Source organism: Balaenoptera physalus (genome assembly GCF_965194825.1).
Source record: "Balaenoptera physalus genome assembly, chromosome: 15".
Taxonomy (NCBI): domain Eukaryota; kingdom Metazoa; phylum Chordata; class Mammalia; order Artiodactyla; family Balaenopteridae; genus Balaenoptera; species Balaenoptera physalus.
Window position 1 is genome coordinate 69026205 of NC_138894.1, and position 18971 is coordinate 69045175.

General features: G+C 39.6%; 1 pseudogene across 1 annotated transcript; it reads left to right on the plus strand.

Moving 5' to 3' along the window:
* The first annotated feature begins 10045 nt into the window (after window positions 1-10045).
* On the plus strand, window positions 10046-18177 carry LOC309644225 (small ribosomal subunit protein uS3 pseudogene; annotated as a pseudogene). Its single transcript has one exon. The product of its transcript is annotated as a small ribosomal subunit protein uS3 pseudogene (transcript).
* Window positions 18178-18971: the final 794 nt, after the last annotated feature.

Here is an 18971-nt window from a genome sequence, read left to right on the forward strand (position 1 = left end):
ATACAGAGAAGATTAGCGTGACCCCTGTGCAAGGATGACACACAAATTCGTGAAGCGTTCCATGTTTTTTTAACAATAACCAGGTCATGGAAGCAACCTAAATGTCCATCAACAGAGTAATGGATAAAGAAGATGTAGTACATATATACAATGGAATGTTACTCAGTCATAAAAAGGAATGAAATTGGGTCATTTGTAGAGACATGGATGGACCTAGAGACTGTCATACAGACTGAAGTAAGTCAGAAAGAGAAAAACAAATATCATATAGTAACACATATATGTGGAATCTGAAAAAATTGGTATAGATGATCTTATTTACAAAGCAGAAACAGAGACAGATGTAGAGAACAAATGTATGGATACCAAGGGGGAAGGAGGGATGGGATGAACTGGGAGATTGGGATTGACATATATACACTATTGATGCTGTGTATAAAATGGATAACTAATGAGAACCTACTGTGTAGCACAGGGAACTCTACTCAGTGCTCTGTGGTGACCTAAATGAGAAGGAAATCCAAAAAAGAGGTGATATGTGTGTATGAATAGCTGATTCACTTTGCTGTACAGTATGAACTAACACAATATTATAAAGCAACTATACTCCAATTAAAAAAAATCAATACCATTTAAAATTTTAACTTGTATGTCTAACATATTGGTTATCTCTTTCAGTTTTGTGCTTGTTAAATTTGAAAAGCACACTTTCCTACTCTTTGCATAGGTCACTGCAAAAAATATTGACCAGAATTAGACCAAGGGTTGTTACCCTGTTAGAGATTTACTTTAGGTAGTACTGCATCATTCATCAATATTATTAACATGCAATTATTTAAATAGTGGCTAATCTGGGTACCATGCAGTTAGTTGTATCGGCTCAGGTTTTGAGATAATGTGATTTTATGCTTCTGGCCTCTGGTCTGAGGCTAGTACAGAAAGAGGTCTATTTGTGTTCTTCTTTCTCAAAATAGAAGGCCTGGAACCAAAAAACACAACCACTTAAATGCCACAGAAAATTGTGAAAAGTCTAGTTAGTTTCACAGATCTTTACCTGTGACTTGCTAAAGTCAAATTAGGAAGAAGGCAAGGGCAAATGTAGTACAATTTTAGTTTATAAAAAATGGTTAAGTATTTGAAAAAGCAGGCATATTTTCTCTAACATAATAATTATGGGAAAATCTCTCTTAGTAGTAATGTCTCAAAATTTGCTTCTTAAACCATTCAAGAAGATTATTTTTATACCTGCCTTCTGGAGTGATTTATTTTTGAAGGGTGGTAAATTATATATTTATATGTTTGTTACCCGAACAATGAACAGTTTCTCCATGCTGCGTTTTGCTGCCAAATTAATTTATTTAGTAATAGATAAACTTTCTGTGTCAGTTAGGAATCCTGGTTGAAGGATCAGACCCTGACTGGGGAATTTACTGGAATGATACTAGTGGGGAGGGAAATATTCATGAGAAGGGGGCAGGTGGTAGGTAGGTAGGGGTGCTGTCTGAAGAGTCAGGGGCATAGCAAGCTGTCCACAGCCAGTGACCAGAAGCAGCCATGAATGACCGCCAACTGCACCTCTGTCTTCTCACCCTCCTCGGGATGGGATTCAGTGTCTTGAGAGTTGGCTTCTGATTGGCCAAGCTTATTACATCATGAGCTTTCTCCCAGCTATATCCTGGAGAAGAATCTGTTCCTCTTTTCTTTCATAGTGGGAAACAGAAGCCTGATTGTATGAATTTTCCAGGGCTGCAGTAACAAAATACCACAGACTGCGTGGCTTAAGCAACAGAAATTTATTTTCTTGCAGTTCTAGAGGCTAGAAATGCAACATTGAGGTGTCAGGAGGGTTGATTCCTTCTGAGGGCTGTGACGGAAGAATCTTTTCCAGGCCTCTTTCCTTGGTTTGTAGATGGCCAGCTTCTCCATGTATCTTCACTTAGTCTCCCCTCTATAGGTGTCTGTGTCTAAATGTCCTCTTACAAAGACAGCATCATATTGGATTAGGGCTCACTCTAATCATGCTATTTTAATTTATATCTTTAAAGACCCTATCTCCAAATATAGTTACATTCTAAAGTACTAGGAATTAAGACATCAACACATGAATTTGTGTGGGTGTGTGTCGGAGGGGCACAATTCAGCTTATAACACTGTCATTGCTCTTCCATTGACACAGTACAATGTGCAGGAGAAGTAACTTTCCCAGAATAAAAACTGGGTTGCTGTTACAAAGAGGAATGGCTTTGGAGCAGCTAAAAACTGATAAACATCATTCTACATTTTATTTTTGTAACCATATTTATGGAAGTTAATTTTTATTTTTTTAAATTGCAAGAAAATACTATGTACAGAAAACTTGAAAATCTAAAAAAAATCAACCACATATAATATTCAAGGTTGGTAAAGGTACAAGAAAATGAACATGTCCTCTCTGCTGATGGGAATGCAGGCTTTTATACACCTTGCTATCATTCTACTTTTATACACTGCTGAAGTGGAGTTGTGTCACTTAAATCTCTCTTCAAGAAAAAATTTGCTATTCAGCTGCAAGGAGTGCAGTTAGCAGACAATTTCCTGCTGTTATTGGCTTCAGCTTTCAAGCTATGGCTCTGCTCTTTTCGGGCAGCCTCCAGCCAATGAGTGAGCATGGCAGGGGGTACTAGGGCCTGGCCATTTCTGTCCAACCCTGACCTCCTCTAATAGGCACTCTTTGCTTCGGAGCTGCCTTTTAGTTTGTCTAAGACTTGGTCAAATCTACATAGTGATCTGAGCTTTGTTTTCTCGCTGTCTTTATTTTTCATAATCTTTGTTACTCCGTTCATGGGTTTGCAAATCTTTGTACTTTTGAATGATGTAAACCCTGTGGTTTTAATGTAATATTTGTTTTCTTTCACTATCTTATCCTTAATGACATGGAAATTTTGTTGTATATTTTTCTGAAATCGGTTAAATTATATTATTGGCAATTCACTATCTTCAAGCCTAATTTGGGACTCCTTAATTGAGTGACTCATTTAAGGCCCAGGTAGAAAGGAGGGGAGAGAGGTAGAGACAGAAAACAGGGAGATGTCTCCCTCTGAGTATTTGTATGGTAGAATATAAAACTGAGTGACTATTGGTGACCTGTGGTGGTCTGTGCTATGAACTTACGAGCAGAAGAAGGACTGCAGTTAGAAAGAAGAGTCAAGCAGATAGAGAAAAGTAGACTGAGAGAGGGAGAATCTGTTCTGGCTCCTTACAGAAGGACTAAAGGACTCTTTGGTCCGGTCTGGGATAGTGCATCCAGTCCCAGCTCCATTTCTGAGTGTAGGCTGATCTTCACTCTGGCTTTGGTGCAACCCTCTAGAAGTCTTCTAATGAATTCCCTTGACTTTGCATATATTAGTTTAAATTGGGTTGCCATGTTTTGCAACTCAAAGTTTTCACTATCACAGAGCGTCAGCACTTTGCATAACATAATAGGCACTCAGAAAATTTTAGTAAAATCTACATCTTGTTGCATTTTTTAGGTCTTTCAACTGTGTCTCTTGGTGGTCACAAAACTTATTGTTTGAATTTATACAGTCTGAAGCTGTAGATATGTGATAATGCTAAGCACAGTGTTCTGCAATCTGTTGTCACTTATGAAATATTACTTAGCAAAAATAATAACAGGGATGGAGGGGAGAGAGACTATTGGACTACTATTGGACTAAAGGAAAAAATTTCCTCTTCATTAAAGAATCAGATTTTAGGTAAAGAATTTTTGTTTATCTGAAGAATTCATTTTCCAGTTATTCTTTGGTAGGGCAAGGTTTTAGGTTTACAGTGGGGCAGGGGAACTAGACAGAAACAGCTTCCCTAACTGAGCTCTGAATCTGTACATAGACCAGCAGAGAAATTGTCAATGGAGTTGACAACTGTCAATGGAGTTTAAACTATCTGAGAAGGAGGGTGGCATTCTTTTATTTGGATGAGGTCCCTAGGTCACCTGAGAACATGGGTTTCTTCATGTAGTCCCAAAATGGGACGTAAAATTCCACAGAGAACGCTAGAGGCAAAAATTCAGAGGGATTAAAGTTGGTCGACGTGGATGAGTCTGTTCTTACAATGATCTAATGGCCCAAATATACTGAAACCTATAGGTCTCTGAGGATAAAAGTGCTTAGTTTGACCTCAGACACCATGAGAGCATCTTCTGTCCTAGGTAGCAATCCAGGGTATCTTTCCTTCCCTAGCCAATATCATGCTAGATTTCCTCTTCACTAAGAGATGAGCTTTGATTTTCGCCCTACTTTTTCCAGGTGTTTCACACTCATATGCTGATCTGGAGCCTTCATGTTGATCCCCGAGGGCAGGCCTCATCTTGAATATGATTTAGGGGATTGACTGGAAGTCCATGCTCTGACCATAGGTCTTGGAGTCACCTTCCAGGTTCTCTGAGATGGCTCCTCAGCATCTTGGCAGCAACATCTTACGCTTTTTAATCTTGCCACTCTCTGCAACAAGACATAGGGGTCCTGAACTTGTTCTCCTGATCATTTTGTTGCCCTTAGGAAATGAGTGAGCTCTGCCTTTCTGCCTTTTTTCAGCTGTTGTTTTTAATGATTCCCGACTTCCTCTCTGATCCTGGAACCTGTGAGTGGAAAATGTAAGACTATGAAGAATACAAGCTGGTGGTGTTTTCCAAGTGTGTGTGCAGGCTGTATTTCATCTATTAATTCATGATGATGGTGCCCACAAGGGCCAGAGGGATCTTCACATCATCTCCAAGCCCTTTTAACAGCTGACAAAAACCAGATCTTATAATTAACAAAGAAGATTGGGTTTTCCATATATAGCCCATGCAGCTCATACCCAGGGCCTGTGAGATTTCTGATGGAATTATCTCTCAATTATTATGATGAAGCTACATGGTTAATTCTGTCACTTGGACATTGATAGAAAAAAATGTGTGCTTGACTAGACTCTTAAGTGTAATGTCTAAGACAAGATAATTGCAAGCAAATCTTACTAATTCTTGATTACCTATTAATGGAAGAGAACAAGTAGATGGTTTATTTTGGAAAAAAGTGAGTAACACATCATTCTGCAGTGCCAATAGCTCATACAAGCAATGGGAAAGAGTGGTGGACACAGGGCTTTGGAGATCCTTTACTCTGACTTTCAGTGCCAGTTCTGACCCTTTCTGATGGTGTGATTAAACCCCTCTAAACTGGTAATAGTCTTACCTATCTCATAAGGTTTTTTTGCTAGAATTACATGTGAAAATACGTACAATTTAAAAATATTTATAGTATTACATTATAAATCCAAATATTTGTAAAAACATCTTGCATATTGTTTGGTGCCTGATAGAGGGTAATTTATTCCCAAAAACTTCTTGAGCATCTACACTATATACAGGCAGTTTGCTAGTACGGGGGATGAGAGGACAGATAAGTCAAAGTTCTTGCTTCCAGAAGGTTACAGTCTAATCAGAGACAAAGATATATAAATAGACATTTTTAGTGCAATGTGGTGAGGGCAATCACAGAGAAAGACATAAGGAAGTTAGAAGCACAGAGGAGAGACGTGTAACAAGGCTGGAGGTGGAGGTGGGATCAGGGAAGGCTCTGGGAATAAATGCCTGAGCTGACAGTGAGCCAGAAAATAATGAATAAAGATGAGATATATACATTTTCAAGATGATATCACATTCAATATATATGAGTTTACTTTTTATTTTCTTTAATTCACATTGAATCACCAACATTTTTCATATTTTTGGTCAATTATTGGTGGTTCCAGGACTGAATTTGTTGGTGTTAGGGAAGGAGGAACCAAATTTATGGACTATTGTGGGTTTATAATTGCATATTAAAATTCTTCACATTGGTCTTTAAAAGACCAGCCACCAAAAGACTAAGAAGAAAAAAATAAGACTAGAAAGACATTAAAAGTGGGAAATATCAGGTGTTATGAAATTAGACTCTGGGAAGTATAAACTGGAGGGAAAATTAAGGCAGTAAATATTACTGGTATGTCCACATGTTTTAATCTTGCTTTCTTGAGGTGGAAGCTGCCTAGCAACAGAGACACCACTAGGCCCACTCTCCACAACTGGTCAGCCCTTGAAGGCTGGAGTTGTTGAGATCAGGGGTTACAGTTTAGGCCCTCCCTGGTTTAGAGCAGTTTAGGGATTATTTATAACTAAGTACTTTAAAGTCCTGGGACATGCAGAACCCAGAAGACTCAAGGCAGAGCTCTGGGAGTTGGTTAATAATATGCAGCTTTGTTGCCAGTTAAACAGATTTTTGTGGACTAACCTTGGAACTTTACCATCTTTATAACTTTTGACAATGGGTAAATTCATTCTGACTACCAACAGGCATTCAGAACACAATCCAGCCGTAAGATAGAGTAACTTAACCATGTCTTTTTCAGGCCTTGAGGTAAGAGTAACTTAACCGTGTCTTTTTCAGGCCTTGAGGTAAGTCTATGGAAGTCTGGAGTTTGTACCTAAAATTCATAGATGCCATTTAGTGATTGTTTCTTCATTTTTGTGCTCTGTTGTTAATACATTTCCTGAGTATTGCATCTCTAGAATCCTCTCAATGCCTTTTCAATTAACAATTTGGTTGAATAAAAAGTCAAGTAGCATTTATGGGATTAAGTGTATAGGGCATTTTGCTGAGTAGGTTTATAAAATAGAGTTCTGAATTTCAAGATGCTTGCACCATAATATCATTCCAAGAACAAACCAACACTTGGGCCAGGCCTTCAGGAAATCCAAACATCTGGATTAAAAAATATGTCAGGAACAATCAATCATCCAGTTTTGTCAACATGATGCCCAAGACCTAGATTATTGAAAAGATTTCCAACCAGATGTTACGTAGTCTGTGGATGTACCTAGAATCAAAACTAAAAACACAGACCAAGGAATAACATGCATCAACAGTTTTCCACTTGAGTCCATTGCATACATTTTTGCTTTTTGAGCTGGAACGAGGAGAAAGTTAAGTTCAGAATTTATGCAGATGATGGAGGTTTTTTTCCTTACAGTGACCTGTAAGATAGTCATTAAAGAATAAGTAAAGAATATTTAAATAGTATGTTGAAAACATACTAGGTACTAGCAAAAAGCAACATAGAATTTTGGCTGACTCTATGTAGACTATTTGGGATTGTACAAACTGAGAAGCATTTAGTCTTTTTTACAGGAAACAAATGGATTTTTTTGGGTTTTGTTTTAGTTTAAAACTATTTTTGAAATGTTTTAAAATAAATGTATTTATTTTATAATAAAGCAAAAGTACTTTTAAGTGCTAACAGCTACCATTTATTGAGCACTTACTAAGTGGCTTGCTCTGTACTAAGTACATTTCCTGAAATAAACTCAGGAAATATGTACTGTTGTTATCCTTCTCTTGCAGATTAGAAAACTGAGGCACTGAGAAGTTCAATAATTACTCAAGACTTCACAACTCTTAGATAGTAGAGTTGGGATTTGAAGTCAGGCAGTTCATCTCCAGAGTCTGCCTTATCCACTCAAGTAGACTGTATTCTAGCAGCCCTGCCCTGGGAATCTGGGGCAAATCTGAAGTAGGTTAACAAGGTCTTCAGTAGAACAACAACTGGCAACAACAACAATGGCAATAGTAATGGTAAATAAATATTGAGGACTTAATATGTTATAGTGATTTTATCTTTATCTTTAATTTTCAGTAATCCTCTTACATTAATACATTGTACAGATAAGGATGCTGCAATGTGGAGAGGTTGGGTAATGACCAGTATCACCAGGTTCTTACGTGGTGGAGCCAGGAGTGATTCCTGGTCCAGGGTCAGATTATTAAAACGCTAGGCTCATGTCTTCACTCCCTGCAGTTGTCACAAAGTTTTGGGGTCCTCTGTGACGCAGGTACCCAAGAGATGTTCTGGGTATCTCCTTTGGTCACTCTTCTCAGTCCTCCTACATCCCTTTTAGGCAGCTCTTTCTCTTCCCGTTCATGGTCTAATTCTTAGGAGTGTCTTATTCCATTTCCTTAGGGCTCTGTTCTCGAGAACACTGTGGTTGCCTGGGCTTGGATTTTCCTTCAAGATAGAACTTGATGTTCAGCTATGGGGAGTGCGGTCAGTTGACAGCCTCCAGCTGCTGATGCCTTCAGGATCCACTTCAGTTTTCCAGATGAAGCTATGCTCTTCCTGGGCAGTGACTAGCCAGCTACTGAGCACAGAGGTACTAGGACCTGGCCATTTCTACCTGATAAAGTGTTGTTCCACTGCTCCTCATTGTGTTGGCAAGACTTTGTCAGATCTGTGTGGTGATCTGATCTTTTCCCCATCCCATCCTGCTTCCTCTCCCTTTTTATTCCTCACAAGCATTAACCCACCCTTTCTCCAGTCACAACACAATAAACCTCTTGCACTCCTAACATCATCTCAGTGCCCACTTCCCAAGGGACCCATTGGTACTACTACTGAGTGGGTGATCTATCCAAGGCAGAAGATGAGTTTAAGTGGGGGTAGTGTGCTACCCATCTGTGGTAACACATTATTCACTGACAGGAAGGATCTGTCATTAAGCATAGAGTTGGAAATATGAATGGGAACCTTAGGCGTGTGATAGGGGGAGAGAGAGAGAATGAGAGAGAGAACGAGAGAGAGAGAATAAACATGTGGGTGGTGAGCTCAAATGAAGACTTTTAGGTAGATATTTAGTCTATTTATCCATAGGTCTGTCATTTAGCCCTTCTTTATTTACTCTTAAGCTATAGTGTTGAAGAACATTGTAATTCATAGGTTGAAATAAGCACAAAAACCCCACCAAAAACACTACTTTGGGTTTTATTTTATTATCAATCTATAGTCAATTTTCAAGTCCTCACAAAGTGCCTAGAACAGTACCTGACACACAGTAGTGATCTCTCAATAAATATTTATTGAATAAATGAAAGAATGAATAAAAATTTAAAAAATTCAACACATATACTTTTGAGCCAGTAAAAAGAGTTCTCCAGGATGGCTAATCATGACAGTTGTCAACAGATAGAAAATTTTCACGCTGAGTAAAAGGAAAACTTCATTTTGTACACAACGCCATTTGCCCTAGCCAGACAGTATCCCACAGCATAGTTAACATCTGAAAGCCTGTATAAGGAAGTGGACTTAACTCCCACCCTCTGGGACTTGGATTGTAATAGGACTTCCTGGTCAAATGAAAAGTCAAGTCACTGTTGCAGCTGAGAAACCAAGGGATGGCTTATGACGAGGGGAACCCCCAAAACAATCTGAATGTTCATACAATCTAAGAAAAATAGCAAGTTTTCTATGTATCTGGCTTCAAGTTATATAACTACTTCTTCAAATCAGAGAGCTGCCCAGAAGCCCTTCCTATTCAGAAAATCTGGAGATGCCCCTGCATTCTTCTAAAAAGTGTATATGACCTGAATGGGTTAGAGGTTGTGTTGGCAGATTGGAGAACTCTCAGGGAAGCACCTTGAATTCTCAAAGGGAGGCAGTTATGGGATTGCAGTTAAAGGTGGGAAGGGCTATGATTGGCTTACTTGGGAGACTCAGCTGACATTGGATTGAAGTTCTGAGACACAGCTGATACTAATGCTCCTTGTAAATTGTAATTGGTGTAGGAGTACTGCTATGCAAAATTCCTCATATAATCTCACTTTGTTTTAGTGTTTTGTGGTGTAACTTGGTGATGCAGTAGAAGACATAAGTATATCTCATCCCATTTGAGAAAGAATTTGGACAGCAATACAATTTCGTTAAAAATTGGAGCAAATTGCAGTTTGAGGAGGCCAATATAAAATGGTAGAGAGGATAAAAGATAATGGTGAGGGGTTTCCCTGGTGGCTCAGTGGTTAAGAATCCGCCTGCCAAGGCAAGGGACATGGGTTCGAGCCCTGGTCAGGGAAGATCCCACATGCCGCGGAGCAACTAAGCCCATGTGCCACAACTACTGAGCCTGTGCTCTAGAGCCCGCGAGCCACAACTACTGCAGCCCATGCACCTAGAGCCCACGCACAGCAATGAACACCCAACGCAGCCAAAAATAAATAAATTAAAAAAAAAGAAGATAGTGGTGAGTAAAATAAATTGGAACAAGTATGTTTTCATTGTATCAGATTGAAAAATCACTAACGTAAGACTAGTTCTCCTTATACATAATTAAATAAAATGTTCTTATATTAATTTATCAAATTGTAAGATTATTTTATGCAGTTTGAATGAAAGTGAAGAGTCTCACTGGTGAGGAAAAATGGAATATTTCAAAAGAAAAAACATTGGATAAAGAATATTAAAAAAGGATATGTGAAAAATAATGAGGGATAGTCAACTATGGCAAATATTTCATTCTGATATAATACAACAAAGTTGATTTAAAGGAAATTGATAAGAATAAAATAAATTTAAATCTGAGATGTCAATCTCTAAACACTGTAATTTTTAAGGTAATGCCAACTAAATCATTTGTTACTGATGTCAGAACATTCAGGTATTTGGGGAAAATGTCATTTTAAAAATTATGCTTCTACTACGTACTGGTTATGAATTATTCAGTAAATGTGTGGGGGTGATGTTATTTACAGCACATTTCCTGCCAACTTCTGTTTTTCACTAAATTTTTCTTTTTTAAACTTGAGGCAGCTTCACAATGTAATTGGTAATAGAAGCAGATGGCACATCTTTGACCCTTCTAGGCAATCAGTTAATTTCAAGATATGGGGACAGACAGTATGCACTAAAATCAGCCCTATCTTTTTTAGCTGTCAAAGAGTAGACTTGGTCATAAAATTTGAGTAAAGAACCTGAGAGATCTTCTAGTCCAATTCTTGTATTTTATAGGTGAGAAAATGCTTGGTTAGAGAGGTAGTAAATTGATCAGCTCAAGGTCATGTAGGAAGTAAATAGGACCAGATCTCAGCCACTTGACTTAGTGTTAGAGTTTCCTTGCCCCCACTTCTAGTATCAAGGCTGTCTTTTCTGTTTGGGGAGATTAGAATATTTATATATTATATAAAATTATAAAACATTTTAAGCATCCTGAAAATTAGCAAGAATAATGTAACTCTGGAGTACTTTCTCACTCAGTTCTGTCAAAACTTAAAACACTGCCATATTTTCATCAGCTTTTAAAATATATATCATGATAGCCTTTGTCTTCTTTTATAGATCAGAACAACTACATTCAATTTACACTGAAATGATAGCCATGGATTTTTTTGGTAACTTTAAAAATCAATTACATAAACACTCTCAATACACTAAAAATAATAAATAATGAAAATGAAATATTATTACCGATATTAGTAATAAGCAGACATCATTGTTCTGCTTACTATATGACAGGCACTTATTTACATGTATTGTATTATTTTATATAAAGTCACATTTTGTTATTCTCCGAGGGTTCAACTCATTTTCTTCTAGACAAAATTATCTATCTTTTGTTATTATTCTTTCTGGCTGAAATAGTAATATGTTATGTAGGCCTGTTTTTTCTGTTGGGCCAGAAGGCAGCTAATAGCCTAAGCAGTTGATTTGTATGGGAGAAAAACAAGTGCTTTATTTTTGGGGTGATGCCACCTCCTGTTGAGCTCCTCAACTTCAGGAGCAGAACTGGTGCTAGATTTCTGTCTCTGCTAGTCCCCTTAGTTGGCCATTCTTGTTTAGGGCCAGCCCATACACTTTATGGTGGTGACTGTGATGGCCAGAAAGAGCACTCTCAAGGCTGGTGAGAAGTATTGTGAAAACATTTGAACCTGCTTTTGGATGGGTTTATTGAAATTATGTTTGAATGCTGATTACACCCAACGATGTTCTGAAAATTCACATCAAAGAGAATGAGGAAAGCATGCTGTGAATGAAGGCCGGACAGAGGAGAAGCTGGGAACCCATCCAGATTTTTCTCACAGAAATCAAGCCTTCCTTGAAACAGATCCTGAATCAAAATGTTTGGATGTCAAAGCACATTCCTCCTGAGAATGAGATGGACTGAGAGCTAAAGCGACTGAGATGAAAGAAGTGTGATGTAAGGTAACAAAAAGTCTTATCTGCCTCCAATAATTTCTACATCTTCTCCCTCCTGAAGTTTTCCCCCACAGAGTACAATAAAGATGGCGACTTTGTCATCTTCACCCACCATGTCCATCACCTTATATTTCACCCATCTTATACTTCTCACCTTTCCCCAAATCAGGTAAAGACTTTCACATTTCCTGTCATTTATTCATGCCACTTATTTCCTGGCCTGAATTTCCTTTCTTTCCTTTACCTGGAAAACTTCTACTACAGTCAAGTTTCAGGAACGCAACTCAGGAATAGGGTAGTTAAATAGAGATAAACAAAACTACATATTTAGACTACTCTAATTTGGATCTCAAAAGTCTAAACTCAAAAAAGTGTCTGCTACATAGTATGAACTCAAGATATGTTAGTAGTTTTTCCTTATGGCAGCACACGGCGGCAAGATGGTGGTGCAAATTTCCAAGGAGAGGAAGTTTGTCACCGATAACATCTTCAAAGCTGAACTGAATGAGTTTCTCACTCAGGAGCTGGCTGAAGATGGATATTATGGAGTTCTGAGTTACACCAGCCATGACAGAAATCATTATCCTGGCCACCAGTATGCAGAATGTTCCTGGTGAGAAGGGCCAGCAGATCTGCAAACTGACTGCTGTGGTTCAGAAAAGATCTAGCTTCCCTGAGGGCAGTGTAGAGCTTTATACTGAAAAGGTGGCCACAAGAGGTCTGTGTGCTATTGCCCAGGAAGAGTCTCTGTATTACAGATTCCTAGGAGGACTTGCGATGTGGAGGAGGGCCTGCTATGGTATGCTGCGGTTCATCATGGAATGTGGGGCTAAAGCCTGCATAGTCATGGTACTGGGAAACTCTGAGGACATAGGGCTAAATCCATGAAGTTTGTGGATGGCCTGATGATCTGGGACTCTGTTAACTACTATGTTGACACTGCCATGTGCCACGTGCTACTCAGTCAGGGTGTGCTGGGCATCAAAGTGAAGGTCATGCTGCCTTGGGACCGAAGTGGTAAGATTGGCCTTAAGAAGCCCCTTCCTGACCTCGTGAGCATTGTGGAACCCCAAAATGAGATACCACCCCCCACTCCCATCTCTGAAGAGGAGTGTGGGAAGCTGGAGCCACTTACCATGCCCCAGCCAGTACTCATAGCATAATAGGGTATCCTTGGCAGCTGGATCTGGAGTCTGGATGTTACTCTGTAAAGACCTTTAATACAATAAAATATTTTTAAAAGACCTGTGGACTGACTAGACTGTACATTCAGTGTTCAGACTGAGGGTCATTTTGCTCCATGGGAGCATTACTTTTTTTTTTTTTACATCAGCTTTTATTTTTTTATTTTATTTTATTTTATTTAAACATCTTTATTGGAGTATAATTGCTTTACAATGGCATGGGAGCATTACTTGATTGATTCTTAGAGCTGTCTGGCTCACAGTGTTTCTTTGCTTTCCCTGAAATCCTCTTGGTTTTAACTGTATCTGTGAGGCAAGGGCCAGAACAGGAGGACCCAAGCAGAAGTAACCAGAGAAGTATCCTGTTGAGGGGTAAATCTGGTGATAGTGTAAGCTGATTGCTAACAGGAAAGCACCTTGATTAACTCATCTGTAGTTCAGGGTTATAGGTTTAGAAGAGGGATATGTTTAAGATGATTTTCTGTATTGCACATAGAAAATGAATATAATAACCATTTTATTTGGGGGTTATTCAGAAAAAGAGAAATATTAGTAGAATGAATGAAGTAGATAATGTTTTGTATGTTTAAGAGTCTTGATAATTTTTGTTGGACTATGAGGTCTTCTTCCACAATATTTTATCTGCTGTTAGGTCCTTGTGTACAGTTTCATCCAAAAGCTTTTGAGCTGCCATGAGCAGCATCTTACCTGAAGTGAGACTCATTGACCTGTGGATCATAGATTATATGTTTACCACGCTCTTAGCGTGGTATACTTAGCTAGGCCTGGGCGCACTTGGTTGTGTCCTACTCTTACCTCAGGGTGTAGATCACGGCCCTTTTCTATCTAGCTATGAGCCAAAGGTCCTGCTTCTACAGACTGGCACTGGAAATTGAGATGCTCCTGCCTTCTCTGACATGGAATGCTCCTGTCCTGCACCATAGTTCAGTGGTGAAGGACATGGGCCCTGGAGTCAGATAGACTTGGGTGGGATTCTAGTTCCTTTATATCTAAGCTTAGTGAAGGTTCTCAACATCTCATTTGTAAATTAGAGCTAACAGTAAATTTCCATATTGTGAGCACTAAATAATAATGTAGAAACCACTCAGTATGGTGCACAAGGAAGTGATTAATACTTCTTTGACTTCTAAGATTCCCAATAGCCAATGTCCAAAGCCAGCTGAACATTGGCTATTGGGATGCCCTACTAGGATTCTGGTTATTGACCTTTACATGACAGACCTACTGTTGAGTAAGCAGTTCTCCTTGCAGTCTATCTTCCTTTTGTTTCTCTGTTCTCCTCTAGCAAGATCCTAACAAGGAAGGGATGGGAGGAGCACAGAAGCATCTCTCTGTCTCATAATTTGTCTTGGCTTTGGCCTCGGTAAGACAAAAGACATTGATTATTTTAGAACACAGTAATTAAGTAGGTAGGGTACAGACTGCCAGTAATATCAAGAAAGCAATTCATTAAGCAGAGTAGGTGCTGTTGGTTAATAAACTGGCTTTAAACAAAAATTTGCCATGAGTGAGCCAAAATCTTGTATAATTTGTCTAAAGATGAGGGAGAGTTGACCTCATTTCTCAAGTGTTTCCAGATATTGTCCATAAATGAGCATAAAATAAATACTCTTGGAAATGAATCTAGGATTTTTTTAAAAAATTGTGACCCTTAAAATGATGCTCAAATCTTGAGGAAATTGCACTTGTGTTCAGCATATTTCATTGTCTCACTCCAGTGATGTGGTAAAATGACCATAAATTTTATAGTCAGACAGGCATGGTTTTTAATTCTACTCTGGTATTAGCTTAATATCACTGAACCTTAGTTTTCTCTTAGGTGAAATAGCTTTAGTTTTCTCTATTTTGCAAGATGGCTGTACAGATTAAATGTGATAATGCCTGTCAAGTTCCTTGTGTCATGCCATGCCCAATTTCTATCTTTATCTTTGTCTTCCAGACCTATATGGAGAGCATACTTATGTTAAATGAACTTAGTGAAAACACACAACTTCTTATCTGAAAACTACTCTGCATTCATCCCCTCATACAAGAAACATCAATGTGATACAATGTTCTAAGATAGGACTTGCTGACTATCTCATCTTTTTTTACTTTGGGCAGTGCAACTCAAGTTATGAATAGGGAGGAGGGAAGTGAAGTGATTGAATTCATTGACTTGGATAAATGGGAAAAGGAGTGTTACTGAGCATATGCTATCATGAGTGAAGTTGTTACCATGTACTGTTCATGGCACAAATAATTATTGAATGGCTAGGGCAAGGAAGGCACTGTCTTAGGTGCTGGGGATATAACAGTGAATGAAACAGGTCAAGTTCCTGGCCTCATGAAACTTAAGTGCTAGTGAAGGGACACAGAAAATAAATAACTCAGTAAAAGATATAGTGCTATAGAGAGTGATCATGATGTTTAGAAAAATAAAGCAAAATAAGAGGGACAAGAAGTGCTGGGGTAGGTGTGGGATTTCTATCTTATATAGGGTGGCCAGAGAAGGACTTTTTGATAAGGTGACATTTGGGCAGGGGTATGAAGGGAGTGAAGGAGAGTTTGGAGATGTTAAGCCTCAGAGTGTTCATCCCAGAGAAATAAGTTGCAAAGACTCTTGAGGAAGGAGGAAACATGGACTGTTAAAAGAATATCAGGAAGATTGGTGTGATTGGTGCAAGAATGAGAGCTTAAAAGATGAGATCAGAGAAATGAAGCATGAATGGACTGCTGTTCCACAGGAGCAGTTTGTAAGTTTGTGGAGTGTTTTGTGTTGTCAGAATGATTGAGGTGTGCTACTGTTATAGAATGGGTGGAGGTCACAGATGCTAGATAGGTGGGATGGTTCTGCACAGTGAAGAATTGTCCTACATCTCACCCACTTTTCAAATATCTGAATGGGTATTTGTAGAGTGTAATGTAAGGCTGCCACATACAGTTGTGTGAGTTGTGGACTGCAGAATTTTTGGAAGCACAATTGACATGAACCTGTTGGCATGGTGTCCCCATAGGACTGTGTTGTGCACAATCTGTACAGCTGTAAGTGGCATCCCTGCACATAGTAAAACTGTTTATAGTTTTTGGAGTCTAAAACCTAACTCCGTTTTACATATAGACATTAACCTGGGACGGAAGTTGTAGAGCAGATTTAAGTTTTGGGTGTGTGGTTGACCCTATGATCGTCCTGGAATGATGCTATGCTCTGCAAGTGAAGGTGTTTAAAATCATGACTGCCTTGCTCAGTATTGGCATCTGCTGCTGGTTCAGCTGAAATGGAAAGGAGTTGAAGCTGAGAGCGGGGAAGGTGTGGAGAGGGAAAAGTTAGGAGGAAGAAAAGCAAGAAGGAATTCATGTTTCTGCACATGTGGGGTTGTTTTACTCATTTAAAACGTAATTAAGTGACAGGACCAAGTTCTTTTATTAGGGATACCTTTGGAGTTGGGGCCGCCTGCCCTCCCAGGTCAATGGGTTTGAGTGGTGGCCATGAAATTCACACTCATCATGTACCAACACTACAGCTTTGCAACAATGCTTCCTGTCATCTAACTTTGCTCATTCCAAACTCTGTCTGAGGACTTTCCTCTTACATCACATTTTCTGGGACATTGTATTAGTTTCCTCTTGCTACTGGACATATTACCACAGATTTAGTGGTAATCTAAACAACACAATTTTATTCTCTTACTGTTCTGGAGTTCAGAAGTCTGAGACACACTGTGCTAAAATCAAGGTGTAGGTAGGGCCATGTTCTCTCTGGAAGCTCTAGTAGAGACTCTATTTCTTTCCCCTTTCCAGCTCCTAGAGACTGCCTGCATTCCTTGGCTTGTGGCCCCGTCCTCCATCTTCAAACCCAGCAGTGTAACATCCTCAAATCTCTTATTTTTCTCTGACGTACACTCCCGTCTCCCTCTTATAGGGGCCCCTGTGATTCCATTGGGTCCACCTGGGTAATCCATGATCATCTCTCCATCCCAAGATCCTTAACTTAATCACATCTGCAAAGTTACTTTTGCCATATAAAGTAACATATTCATAGATTCTAGGAATTAGGGCATGTGTGTTTTTGGGGCACCATTAATTCACCTATTACAGAAATTGACACCTAAAATACCCAGGTCAAGGAGAGGACTGAGGTGGGGGTTGGGTGGTGATGGTGGCAGTGCTGAGCTAGCACCACATATCCAGCAAACTGTGAACTGTTCAGACACACCATCATTTCAGACCAGCCCCCTCCCTTCCCATGGTCATGATACCATCTTAGTGAAGTAGACATTTTGGTAATCATTAGTGCTGATCATGAAATATTTTTAGTCCTCCTTTTGGGCACAGGGACAACTTGCACTTCTCTGCCCTCTTAGGGTTAGGTGTGACCACATGACTTGCTGTGATCAATGAAATGAGAACAGAAATGACAAATGTCAACTGTGGGCTGAGTTTTAAGGGCTGGTGCATGCTTTGCTGTGTTCTCATTTTCCTGCCAGAGCAAACATGGCAGCACACAGATTAAATCTCCCTTGCTGTGGGTTCCTGAGTGAAAGTAAATGGAGTAGGGCCCCCAGCAGATCCCTAAGGGACAAACACCCTGAATGATAAATGAAATTTCTTCTTTTAAGCCATTCAGATTTGGGGGTAATTTTTACTGCAGCATAACCTAGCCTGCCCTGACTGATATAGGCATCCTCCATAAGAAACCAATTTAGGGCTTACTCCCTATCCTGATCCTTCCCACCAGGACACCATTCCCTGATACCCTCCCTATTTATCAAGGAAGTCTTTTAGGGCCTAATATAACCTGACCACTTAAATCCCAGTTTGGAGGAGGCTGTTCATCTATAGTTCCATTCACCTTTCCAACATTTATAGGCTGATGGTCAGAGTGAGCATGTCAATCTGGTCTGAGAGAAGTGCACTCATAATTGTATCTTTTAAAGACCACACAACTGTTCTACTCAGTAGCCACTGTGGATTTCCCATATAAAACTCCACTGCTTTCCTCCACCTAAAACACTGAGTCACTTCTTTCTGCACCTCCTGGTACCACCATTATTCTAGTAGTTGGTAGAATTTCAGCTTGCCCTGTGACCTCTTTCTTCTGACCTATGCATACCAGCTGCCTAGGAGGAGAACAATGGGATGAACTTGTGGCAGCCAACTCCATCAGTCTTCCTCATGTGTGTCCACACCAGCCCTGGCCTCTTTGCTGAAATTCCACCAACTACACTAGAACCTAATAATTAGTGCTGATTTCCCTGAAACAGCCCAAATATGCTTGAAAGAGTTCCTCAGCTCCATTGGCCCCATTTCATGCATCAGCAGTAAAGGGTAGAGCCTGAAGAACAGTCATGAGGCTGTACCTCTGACTTAGGAGTGCACCAGCCTTGGCAAACTCAGACCCAGCCCTGCTAGGGGAGGCATTCTCATGTGGTGAGGTCAGCTCTATCTACGGACTTTTAAATAAATCCTGCCCATCCACCCAATACATTACTGAGGATGTATAAAAACCTGTCTATGCAATTTCTCCAAACACCCTCCTGCTTACCTTGCTCTCTTTTCAATCCAGGCTCTGCTTCCTACCTCAGGATCTCCTTACATCAATGACCTATTCAGATGCATCTCTTTAGTTTTAACCTGAGTCATTTTACTTAGGATAGGAGCTTAGACTACTCTTCTGGCTCATGCACCTGCAGCTTTAGTAGAGAGGGTCTTTTGTCTCTAACCATCAGCCTGGGCGACCAGCTTGTGTGGACTCCCTCCCAGTGCATGGGTACC